This window comes from Pteronotus mesoamericanus, unplaced genomic scaffold, assembly GCF_021234165.1.
Source record: "Pteronotus mesoamericanus isolate MK-2021 breed Mesoamerican mustached bat unplaced genomic scaffold, CSHL_Meso_final scaffold_167, whole genome shotgun sequence".
Lineage (NCBI taxonomy): Eukaryota > Metazoa > Chordata > Mammalia > Chiroptera > Mormoopidae > Pteronotus > Pteronotus mesoamericanus.
Window position 1 is genome coordinate 18,485,004 of NW_026555308.1, and position 13,098 is coordinate 18,498,101.

The following is a 13,098-nucleotide window of genomic DNA, read 5'->3' on the forward strand; positions in this document are numbered from 1 at the left end:
AACCTCCCTTCAGCTCCAGTCAGCCTGGCCTGAACACCAAAGTGTGGTTTTATAATATTAGTGATTTATTACCTCTTTTTCCTGTATCAGATAATTCTGAAATGGTTATCATGAAGATAATGTGACATCCTTCCTTTGTTCTTTACTTTACCAATTGGGGCAAGGTTAAATATTTGCAGCAGACACATACAAGCACTTGGGGTTGGATGTGAGGCTAAGTATGCCAGATTTTAAGGCTGAGGTTTTGACCCTATGCCTGAATGTTAGTGTCAGCCCACACTATCTGACCTCTCTAGGCCAGGGATTCTGTGATCTGGAAATCATGCTTTGAGAATCATTGGCCTAGACTAACATCTAGACCACATTGAATGAAATTTAAGTAACTTTTGTTTGATTCTCAATCTTGTGGTCAAATGAAAGGGCAAATTGCCATTTTATGTATTTAATCATTATTAGATTGATCACTAAGTGTGGCTGGCACAGTTAGGCATAAACAAGTCTGCCCAGGGTTGTCAAGATCATCTTATACCTAGGACCACAGTCAATTCTTGCAAACTGTTTAGCTCCTTATCATCTTTTTTTTTTCTTTTTTTTCTTTTTTTTGGCTAGTGGCTATGCCTAAGAGGCACACCTTAAACAAACTTAGAAATTACAATTATTACTCTGATGCCAAGTAGACTTTTAATAATAAACCAAAGTTAGAAATTTGATTTTTAGAGTCAAGTACATTCTGAAATCATTTGACCAGAAAATAATGCCTCTGAAAAAAATCTATCTCAATTAAAGAATCCAAAATACAAAAGAGTATTTATGCACAAAGATGTTCACCATAGCATTACTTAAAACAGTGAAAATTTAGAAACAAACTAAATGTAAATTGTAGACTAAATGGAAGATGTTAATAACAGATTAAATAGGTGTAGCATATATTGAAAACCTGTACTAGCTTTCCAATTTTTCTGTAAATCTAAAACTATTGCATAGTATGGAAATGTAAGGGACTCACAGTGGTCAATAAATCCTGAAACACCCCCACCCCACATTTGGAGGACTCACACTTCTTCATTAAAAAGCTTACTAAATAGATACAGTAATCAAGACAGTGTGATACTGGTGTAAAAATAGACCTATAGATGAATGGAATAAAACAGTGATTAGCCAAAGAATACACATTCATGGACACAGGCAACAATGTGGTTAAGGTGGGGGGAATGGGGGCTGGGTGGAGGAAGGCAAGTTAGGGGGAAATGGGAGACATCTGTAATAATGTCAATAATTAAAAAAGAACTAAGTTCAGAAGTAAGCTCTTATATTTACAATCAAATGATTTTGACAAGGTGCTAAAATAATTTAGTAGGGAAAGAATAGTCTTTTCAACAATGGTGCTGAGTTAGCTGGACATCTACATGTAAAAATGAAGCTGGACCCCTTTCTCACATGTATGCCAAAATTAACTCATGAAGGATCATAGGAAAAACTTAAAACTCCTAGAAGAAAAAAAAGAAGTAAACCTTTGTGACCTTGGGTTAGGCAAAATTTCTTAGCTATGACACCAAAAACATGAACAATGATAACAACAATAAAATCGATAAATTGGACTTCAAAGTTTAAAACTTTGTGCTTCAAAGTTTTAAAGTGAAACTTTATCAAAAAAGTGAAAAGACAACTCCCCAAAATGGGAGAAAATATTTGAAAATCATGTGTCTTATAAGGGACTTGTATCTACAGAACTAACACAAATCAATAATAAAATGACAAATAACTCAAGGACCTGAAAAAATATATCTGCAAAGAAAATATACAAGTGACAAATAAGCACAGAAAAAGATGCCCAGCATCACTAGCCACCAGGGAAATGCAAGTCAAAACCCCAGTGAAGGACTATTTCACATCCACTAGAATGGTTATAATAAAAAAGACAGATAATCATGGATTTTGGTGAGGATGTCAAGAAATTGAAACCCTCATATATTGTTAGTGGCAATATAAAATGGTGCTGGCACTTTGACAACAGTCTGGCAGGTCATCAAAAAGTTAAACAGAGTTGCCATAAAATCCAGCTGTTCTACTCATAGGTATATACCCAAGAGAATTAAAAGCTTATGTTCAGACAAAAGTTTGTTCACAGACATTCATAGTAGCATTATTCATAATAGCCAAAATATGGAAACGACCCAAATGTCCATCACCTGATAAATAAAATGTGGTATATCTGCAGTTTCTAGCACAACTGATGTTGACACTATTACTGTGGGGTAAGCCCTTCTATAATATGGTAATGAATATTTCAAAGCTTTTTGTTTCCTATTCTATATATAAAAAGAACTTTCTAGAATATTTCTAACCCAAGTTATATGAGTTTTGGAAAGTTCCTTAAGCTTTCAGTGTCTCAGTTTCTTCATCTAAAAAGCAAGAGGATTAATACTGTCTACTGCTGGGTTGTAAGAGAATTAAAATGATATATTATGTAAAATCACCAAGCTGATGATGGGCACATATTAGACCCTCAACAAACATTAGTTTCTTTTCCCTGCAGAGTTGGCATTTGAGGTCTTTACAGGGCACTGTATTTATCAGAGCACTCTTGGTTGCAAGCAATTGAAACACTACGAAATAGGTGAAGCCAAGAGAGGATTTATTGGCTCACCAAAGACATCTTGGAAAAATGGTGGTAGAGTTGGTGTGGATTGTGAGACTGGCCTCAGTGATGCCTTGAGACAGGCCTCCAGAGCCTCCAGAATACTCTCCATTCTCTGTCTTCTTACACGTTGGCTTCCTTATCTATTGCTGGCCTGCAGCTTCTTCCACATGGTGGGAAACACAGACTCTGGTGCTTATGGTCTCACATTCTCCCACCTTGGCCTCCACCGAGAAAAGGCTATTTTTCCTTAGCTGAAAATATTTGGGAAGAATTCTGATTGTGCCAGCTTGTGCCATGCACCGCCGTCTGAGGTCAGATGTTTGAGTACTAGGGTACTAAGATTGGTCCCACTAGAACTATAAAGTTGGAATTGAGAGAGTAACCCCTTATAAAACAAACAAACAAACAAACAAAGGTGTGCCAATCTAAACAGGTGAAAAAAATGTGTCAAACACTGACACTTGGACCCACTAGGTGCTGATGAAATGGAGATAGTATAAGTTTACAGGACTTTATAATGGTATTTCAACCCCCATTCATTATCTTGGCAGGAAGACTTTGTGTAGTAAACAAATTGTACAAGCAACTGTGCATAGTGGTCCTGTGCTCCCAGACACTCACTTCCACCCCAACAGATGTCAGAAGAGCAGGATCGCTGAGCAGGCTCCATGGGCAACACGCTTTTATGTTTAGGGACAACACACTTACCAAAAATGCGAATTCCACCCAACTGGGTAAACTATCTGAAGGGCATTAGCCAGAGAGTATGAAGCTACAGTGTGGAAACTGGACTAGAGGGACAGAGCTCACAAAACACAAGACGGTTGGTGAATTCCAGATGAGAGGGCCGAGCTCTAGCTGCATTTTAGGGAAATTTGTGACCCTGTATGGACAGGGACAGAACTCTCTATCCTGCAGCTCATGTTGGTCACAACTGGGCCCCCATAGGACTGTGATAATAACTCAGTACCTTTACTTGAGAGCAGCACAAACGGGCATGGTGAGCCAAGCCCCTGTGCCCCAGCCCGTAGCCATGATCACCCTGCCAAGGAGGGTGATCTAGAGTGAGGAGCAGTTCCAGCAGCTAGAAATGGCTCTGGCAGCAGCAGCAGCAGCAGCAGCACAGAAGCCCCTAAAAATGGTGACAAATTCCCTGAAGTGTCACCTGCTTTCTAAGTGGGGCTGCCCCAAGAAAATAAATGGCAAACTCCCACTGGTTAATAGAACCTCTGGTGCCCATTTGCACATGCGATTTTGGAAACCCCTCAGTGGTTTGCAAAGGCTCTCCCTAAATTTTCTTTCAGCAGTGCACTTTCCCTTTCTCTTAGATGTGCACAAAATGAACTGGGCTTCCTGAGAATGCTTTCCAGGTCAGATGGTTGGCTGCCACTTCCCTTTAGCTAAATAAAGGACATCATCTTCAAAGGACGAGGAGGCAAGTCCATCTGGTCTCTCTGATTGCGCTGGTCAGGAGAGTTTCAGCCAAGTCCCAAGCTTTAGCTACGTGGACAGTCAGCTCATACCACCCAGAATCTACATCTGGCAGCCAAATGCACCTTGTTCTGGCCACCCACATACACAAGATCCAATGAGCAACAGCCTCAGCATTCTCCTGGCCGAACAAAGAGGGTGATCGCCACAAGCAGGGCTATTGTTCGATTGGCATTGGCATCAAAGGCCCAGTCCTGCTCTTCTTTGTCTGTCAGCTGCTATTTAGAAGGAAAAAGAGAAGAAAAGCCAACGAACAGCTTTCTTGGAAAGAATCATCTGTGGATGTGGGACATTTGCTGTAGCGCTGCACTAACGTGATTCTAATAACAACTTGTAAAGCTACTTAACATGGAGAACCTTACCAACACATATTCTGAAATGTCACGGTGCCTGGTTATAATGGGCACACTGTTTTCCAGATTTTGAGCTGTTGATAGTTGAGTCATCCCTGCCTGCCTATGTGGAACCAGGTCTGTGCACAGTGTTTGGGGTAGGCCAACACCCTACAACAGCGTTAAGAACATATCATCTGGTCTTCAGGTAACATACTCTGAAGAGTCTCTTTCCCAGAAAGTCAGATTTTTCTTTTCACCTGGCCCTATGCCTATATCCTGCCGCCAGTAACAGCAGACTCTTGACGCCTTCACATATGTCAGCTTTGTTTCTGAACCATTCACTTGCCCAGTCCTCCTTGCCAGAGAGGAATATTTTTGGGGGTGTGGGTCAAAATTTTATTTGTATTATAAAATATTTCTGACATGTGAAAAAGGGACAGATAAGAGAAGTGATGAACTTGTGGTTTCCACCTCTGGGCTTTAAAAAAATTACCAATAATGATGTAATTGCTTTCCTTCCTTCCTGCCTCCAGAGGTCACCATGCTCCCTGGGGCTGATCTTGCCCAAGCACTTTTGTACTTTGACAACATGGTTCCATAGACAGCTCTCGTTTTATGTCTTTGAAAACTTTGTGTAAATGACATTGGATGATATAGACTTCAGCAACTAGTAACATTATGCTTTGGAGTCCCTGGGTTGATGGAGTGCTGGTTCATCTGTTTTCACTGCTGTATAGTGTTCCCTGTATGAATAGAGCATGGCCCATTCATCTGTTCTTTTGGTGAGAGACATTCAGGCTCTTCCCAGTTATTCACTGTTACAAATACTACTTTGGCAAGCACTGTTAGGCAAGAGTATGTAATTAAACTTTCTTAAGATAGCTGGTGTGTGGCAAGAACAAAAAGCAGCCAGACTATTAGACTCGTATTGTTTTTAAATTTTTAGAGACAATGCATCCCTTATGATGTGTCCTGTGTGGATCTGGCCCACTGCCACTCTCCATTCTCCACTGTTCCCTTGGGCCGTCTTTGCATCTATTTCCTGACCTGTGCCTGGTCTCTTTCACGTCTTCCGAGGTTAGCTCACCTACCACCTTTGATTCCTTGCATGAATTCCCTCTCCCACTGGACTCTGGCTTCCCTCACTCCTTTGATTATGTGATTTTTAGCTATTTTAGGTGAACCTCACATAATTTTTCCCTATATCTTGTTCCTATGGCTTAGATGCTCTTGGCAAGCATCATTGATAAAATTTTAGGCCTTTAAAGATAAGAAGGGGGGATCCATACAGTTTTCTTTGATACCCTACCATCCCTTACAGGGATAGCTGCAGAGAAAATGCTCAGTGATTGAATAATTTACCAAATAAAATAAGAGGGTAAAATGGGATTTGATATATGTGGTATAAGGTTGGGGTTTCATAAAATCCTTCTAACAATACAAGTAGATTGACTCTTGTTGAATAGGAGTCTTTTATGAAACGCTATGGCACATCAGTCAACTTATTTCAGAGAGAATAATAAATTTGATGTTTCCTTTTACCTACCTGTATTCCTGAAGAATCTTTAATGTTCAACACCCACACATACATACACACTCAGAGGCATACACAACAACACTTTCATTTCCTGAAAAGATTCAGTGATAATCTATTTTAAGCACTGCTAAGCAATTTAAACAGAAGACTACTAAGTTGTCTTTTTAAGTAAACTTTTATTGAAGTATAACCAGCCTAGAGTGCACAAATCATGAGTGTACAGCTCAATGAATATCCACAAACCAAACTCACCTGGTAATCATAATGCAGATCAAGAAACAGAACATAACAAGCTCTCCAAAGCCCCATATGTGCTACATCTCAGTCACTGTGTACTCCCCACAAAGGAAATCACTATTCTGAGTTCTAACACTATGAGTTTCCCTGACTTTGAACTTTAAACAAATAGAATCATGCAGTGTACATTCTTTTATGTCTGACTATTTTTGTACAGAAATAAGTTTGTGAAATACATTCAAGTCATTGTGTGTAGTATAATTCATTTTCATTGCTACGTGATATTCCATTGCATGAATATATCACAATTTGTTCACTTTACTGTTGATGGGCATTTGTCTTGTTCTAGTTTTTAAACTATAATAAATAGTCTTACAATAAAAGTTCTTGTACATGTTTTTGTGGGTGCACTTATGTATAACTTCTTTTGGGTATAAACGTGCAGAGAATCGCTGGTGGAGTAGGTCCGCATACATTCAGTTTTCATTATGCCAGAGTGCATGTGTCATTTTATACTTACGTCAGCAATGTGTCAAAGCTCCGGGTGTTCCTCACTCATACTTGGTGTTTTCTGTCTGGGACATATAGTAAAATCTCTGTGCCCAGTTTTCCAAGTTATAGCTTCTTCAAAAATCACATTATTTTTTCTTCTGATTCTTCTTTACTGATCCTTCCATTTCTTTTGTTGTTTCCTCTTCCTTGGCCTACTCTCTACATGTTATCTTTTTCCTAAAAAAATAGGAAAAGATAACATGTAGTTCTTTCCTTCTTTCTTTATTATTCTTCCTTCTTTCTGTATTATTCTACCCATACTAGACAATACATTCAGGTTTTTAGTCAGCAAACAGTGAGTTCCTACTGTGTGCTAGGGATTGTGTTAGCTGGTGAGCAAAACAGAGCTGGTCTCTGCCCTTGGGTCTAGTTGGAGTGCAAGCATTTAACAAGTAAATCTCATAAATGACTTTTCAATCACACATAACAATCACAGCCATGAAGGAAAAGAAATGAGTGCCATTAGCATAACTTGGTGTCTTAATTTGGATTGAAAAGTTTAGGAAAAGCTCCTTTGAGGAACCTGAGGAAGAAAGTTGAGTAGGAGGCAAAGGGGATGAGGGCTGGGAATCAGACTGCACGATAGCTCAGAGGAAGGAAAGTGTTTGGAGCATTCAGAGACCATGGGAAAGCCCATGTTGGAATCTGGGGAGCAAAGTAATTTGCTGTAAGTCTAGAGACGGAACTAGCAGTCAGAGCGTGTGGAGCCTTGTTGGCCATGTTAAGCATTTTGTATTTTATTGCAAGTGCAATGGAGAACAGTTGAAAGGATATAAAGTAGGATGTCCATATGTCCTGATGGGTGTTAAGGATTAGACTTGCTTTCAAAATAGATCACTTAAAAAGAATCATAGGAAAACCAAGCCATTTCATTTGCATGAGACAGATTTTGAGGAGGGAAGGAAGAATTTATGATTTCCAAAGAGGTAAAACTTGGAGAACTGAGCAAACAATTTAGTTGTTATTGTTTGTTTTTTGAAAAGCATAAGTTTCTTTTATTGCCATTAATAGGAAATCTTTTATTTGTCAGTCTCTTGCTATATACTATTACTGTTCCAAGTGCTTTAAAATATATAACTTACATTAAGTGGTAGAACTGATATTGTAACTTAGATCAGTATTATCCCAAGGTCTATACTATTTTAAGCCCCAGAAGAGAGAGGATGAAAGACATGATGTAAAGGCAGCTCCCACTATGCAGGAAGGCAATGGGCTCTGCCAGGCTGAAGGACAAGAGGCAGAGATATAGAAGGAGTGCATCACCAGCCGGGAATGGTAAGAGGTAGAAAGAAAATAATATGAATGTGACATTACAGAAACCAGTGAAGAGAGAGTATTTTAAGGAGTGAATAATCAACCTTGTCAAATGCTGCCAAGAGATCAGGTAAGAAGAGAACTTCGGAGTCTCTGTGGGATTTAGCCCAATGGAGGTCACTGGTGGTCTTAACAGGAGAAACCTCAGTGCTGCGGGAGGAGCAGCAGAGAGAGTGGAGTTGATTAAAGAGTAAATGGAGAGAGAAAGTAGAAGCACTTTTGGTGGAACAATTTTCATAGGAACTTGGGTGTGTTTGGGAATGAGAGAGCATTATTTGGATGAGGATTTGAGAGCAAGAAAAGATTCTCTAAAGATGCAACTTTCTAAAGTATGACAGAGTACAGAGGGACAAGTTGAAGCTGTAGGAGCTAAGTCCTACCTCTGCCTGAGAAGGCAGCAGGGGCTGGGCCCAACCACTCTTGGCTGCTACGGTGGCCTTGAAAACCAGCTGCCTAGGTCCCCTGCTGTGGGAGCTAATTGATGAATGGCCCCAGGCACTGTCCTTCTGGGTCCACTCCCACTTCCCTGCTGAGGCCATGATTCCCACAGGCTGTTCCCAGTAAATGACTGGGAACATAAATAAGCGTGGCAGAGCCATTCCTGTGGTGATTTTGGCATGAGGACCGCCCCCCACCCCCAGCCCCCACCTTCTCGCTGTGATCCTGGCCAAACCTTTCTTGGAAATATGTTGTGGTCTGAGATTCTTCATGTCCAACCTTCTTCCCCCTTCCTTCGCAGGCGCCACTCCTGCCCTCTGTGCCTCCCTGTTTTTATCTATCGCAGGCATTTCCCCTAATAGATCTCTTATATGTTTAATCCTGTCTTCACATCTGCTTCCCGGAGGACCCTACATAGCTACTGACTCCCAAATCAGCCTATGCCTATGGATCTCTTCTGACCATCAGACTTGTCTCAACCTCAACTGGGATATTGCCATGAGTGATCCCAGCTTATCGATCCTTCTGCTGGGTACATTGTTCACATTATCAGAGTGATCTTTCAAGATAAACATTTGGTCATGTAATGTTTTAAAACTTCATTACTTATCTGTTTTAGATTCTACAGTAGCTTCCCATGATGCCTAGAATAAGACAGAAACTCCTCATTGTGGTCTCTCTGACATCTAGTATAGTCCCTACTCTATTTCTCGATCATACACAGCTTGTTTCTTTTTGAAACCTTTTCTCCTGCTGTTTCCTGGAACACATTTTCTCCAGAGTTTCAGATGGCACACGTCTCACTTCATTCAAGTTTCTCCTCCCATGTCACCTCCTTACATGAGACCATACATGATCTGCTTATCTAAAATTGCTTGTCCCATCCCCACCCACTATCATTCTTTATTCCCTAACTCTGCTCATCTTTCTTTTTTGTGGGGAGTATTATCATTCTGAAATTGTATTACTTATTCGATTACCTACTTGGGCTGAATAAATATTTAAAACAAAGAATACAATACAATAAGTCCTCTTTAATTTAAGATTCTGATACCTATATATCATCTAAAACAGTGCAATCTGATAGAAAGATGATATGAACCACTAATGCAATTTCAAAATTTCTAGGAGCTCTCTGTTAAGTCTTAAGCTTTTTGGACAGTGCATGTGAATGGGGTTTGGCAGTTGTTTGTAGAGAGGTAAAAATTCTCTAGGTGGCCATGGCTGATGGCAAGGGCAAGCATACTTCATAGAGATAAAAGTCTTCTAGTTTATAAAGGAAGCACTAAAAGAAGAGATGTGTAGCCTGGCTTTATCATGAATTAGTCCTACATGAATTAGTGACCTTAACAGATCACTTGGGTCTAGGGTGGCAAATAGGTTTTATCTTTCATGTCATATTCTGTCAATCAATAGTGGCTGCCTGGAGATCTACTGAGGGAAGGTTTTCAAGGGTTAGTCTGATCTTGTGGGAAAACAGTTCCTTGCTCAATTAGTGATGTCTGCCCTGGGCACCACTAGAATTGCACTGGATATTCAGCCTTTCTCAAAGTCTCAGTTTTTACCTCAATCAACAGGGGATGAAAATAACAGCTCTCGGCCCAACTTGGATGCTATGGAGCTCAAGTGGAGTAGGCTGAAGAAATGCTATGAAAGTACAACACAACACCAAACTATTATTAGAAATATATCTTAGTGGGGCCAGGGACAATAAAATGTATATGCATTTCTGCGTGTATGCATGCCTATATTCCCCCAGGGAAAAAAAGAGAAATGTAGGTCAATGTTTTCCAGAAAAGCTGTGTCTAGAAAAATGTTCAGTTGTGCCAAGCTCTAGATGTGGAAAAGCTGTCCTGAGGCACATTAAACCAATTGATAAGCTTAAAAATCTACCCTTTGCAACAGCATGGATGAAACTGGAGAGCATTATGCTAAGTGAAATAAGCCAGGTGGTGAAAGACAAATACCATATGATCTCACCTATAAGTGGAACCTAATCAACGAAACAAGCAAATGAGCAAAATACAACCAGAGACTTGGAAATAAAGAACAAACAGACAGTGACCACAGGGGAGGGGAAAGGGTGATAAAGGGGAAAGATGGGAAAGGGCTAAGCAAAAGAGCATGAATAGAAGACTCATGGGCAGGGACAATGCGGGGGATTGACTGTGGGAGTGGGGGCGAGCAATGGGGAAAGAGGCGGGACAACCGTAACTCAACAACGATAAATAAAAATAAATAAATAAAAAATCTTCAGTTTAGCTCTTTGTCCCCACCCCCATAGAGTCAATTTATTACATGTGTTTATGCACATATTTAATCTATAATTTTTAAAAAAATAATGTTCTCTTTACAAGTCATTTAAAATTTTTAAAAGGCTCAATTTCTGCTGCTTTGGGAAGCAGTGCTATTTTTCCTCTTTTATAGGCCACTTATGGTCTGACCAAATTTAACTTCTCTCTACCTGGGTGTCTTTCTCGGCTTCTGCCCTCTCTGTAGTTGCTCAGGCCACCTCAGTGAATCTGCTATTATTGATTCAGGAAAAGGCTTTGATTCTGCAAACTGCAAGCTGTTACTCATGAAACTATGACAACTTGGTATTAGCTACAAATCAATGAACTTTTAAAATGCAATTGAAGCAACAAAACTCTCTTACTGCTAAACCTTGATAAGCTCTGGAACTGCCAAACCTTTATCTTAACAGCCATGTGATCTTTGTTGCTTTGATAGCCCCTTTGCTGCATTGATAAGGATTACACATCTTGTAGAAGCTGCTGTCCTCTCTAGAAACATTTCTAAGTTGGCTGTGGGAAAAACAGGAATCCCTTTCTTTGGGCGGACTGTAATAGGTCAGTATTCTCAAATAAACCATTCTCTGGCCTCTTCCTTTTCACCCAAGCTGTTCTTTAAAGACAAAATACAAAATGAGAACATGTTCAGGAAGTGTTCAAGCTGTGACGAAGGGGTCCTAGCATGATTCACTTGTGAGAGTGTTTAGATCTTCACCCTTGTGAGCCATTCTATACATATAGTCCCCTGCGCCTTGCTCATGGCAGGAGTAGTCTATTCATTTCTCTCTCTTAGTCCTCAAGCAATAAAAAGTATATAACTAGGTCACTTAAACATCTAGTATTTGCCCTTATCATTATGAAATGCCTTATCAATGCCCTTTATTTACCTGGGTCACTTTCATCTGGAGTTTGGCTGTAGATGAATGTAGTATAATTTAGGAAAGCAAGGGGAATGGCTATCCTAGGGAGACGTTTACAGTGGGTGTGGAGACCAGTGCTGATCCCCTCTATGTCATCAGTCCATGGCCGGGATGGCCTGATGGTTGATGAAAAGTGCTTGTGAAATTGACCCTCTCACTGCCATATCTCTGATCACCTGGTCAGACATCATCCCAGGAAATACAGCTTTTGGTATTTCTGCTTCCTCCCTGCATCCTCTTCCTTTTCCTTCTGCTTTCCTCCTCGTGCCCACTCTGCACCGCTCACTTTGGCCATTATCACAGCCGCCAGCTCTGTGCAGATGAAACCTGATGTCTTGGCGCAGCCATGCTGCCTGACTTTCACATTCTCTCCTGGGAAGGGGTCACGGTGTTGGGATGCCTGCAGAACTCTCTGACATTCATGCACTTGCCTCCTGAAAGTGAAAATTAAGACATTAGGGTTCAATTTTTGTCCAATATGTATTGGGAGAAGGTAGATAAATACTCCCTGTATCTGTAAATAATCCCTTTATCTCTCCTGTCAATGGTTCTGATGTGCGTTTTACCTGGCTTCTCAGAGATCTTGGCAGGGTCAAGCGCCAGTTTTCCACAGTGGTAAGGACCTCAAGAATTCACCCTCATTTTAGCTTTTCTTCTCCCCTCTCTCCTCTCCTATTCTTGGGATCACCTCCCAAATTAGCTGCCTGCACACAGGTCCCTGTCCAGGGTTCTTCTTTCCAGGGGAAATCCAGGCCAAAATGGTCTAGAAAGCAAAGTTTCAGGATGGATTCTCTGGTCAGTGGGCATTTGGGATGCCACTGCTTATGGTAAGTGGGGTGGGCTCCTGATCTCCAGTAATACCGCAGTTACTAGGTTCTCACCAAGAGGACAGTGGTCTGTGAGACTTATGCAACATCTGTGACACTTGAATAATATGGAGACAATGGTATTTTTAAGGATTGTAGGGTTGGTTGACTTTAGTTAACTTCTTTAGGAGCTGTGGTGAATATGCCCTGTCACCTGAGCTAAGCTGGGACTACCTTTCCCAGAATTCCCTTTATTACATGGTCTGATTTAGTTTGGGCTATATGAACTTGGGTGAGATTTGGGAAGTAGCTGTATTTATTTTATAATGAGAAGGTGTCTTAAAGGTCTGCTCAGGCTGCTGTAACAAAATATCACAGACTAGGTAACAGAAATAACAGAAATTTATTTCTCACAGTTCTAGAAGCCAGAAGTCCAAGAACAGGATGCCAGCATGATGTGGTAAGGGCCTTCTTACAGGGTGAAGACATCTCAAAGTGTCTTTACATGGTGGAAGGAGCTAGGGAGCTCTGTAAGT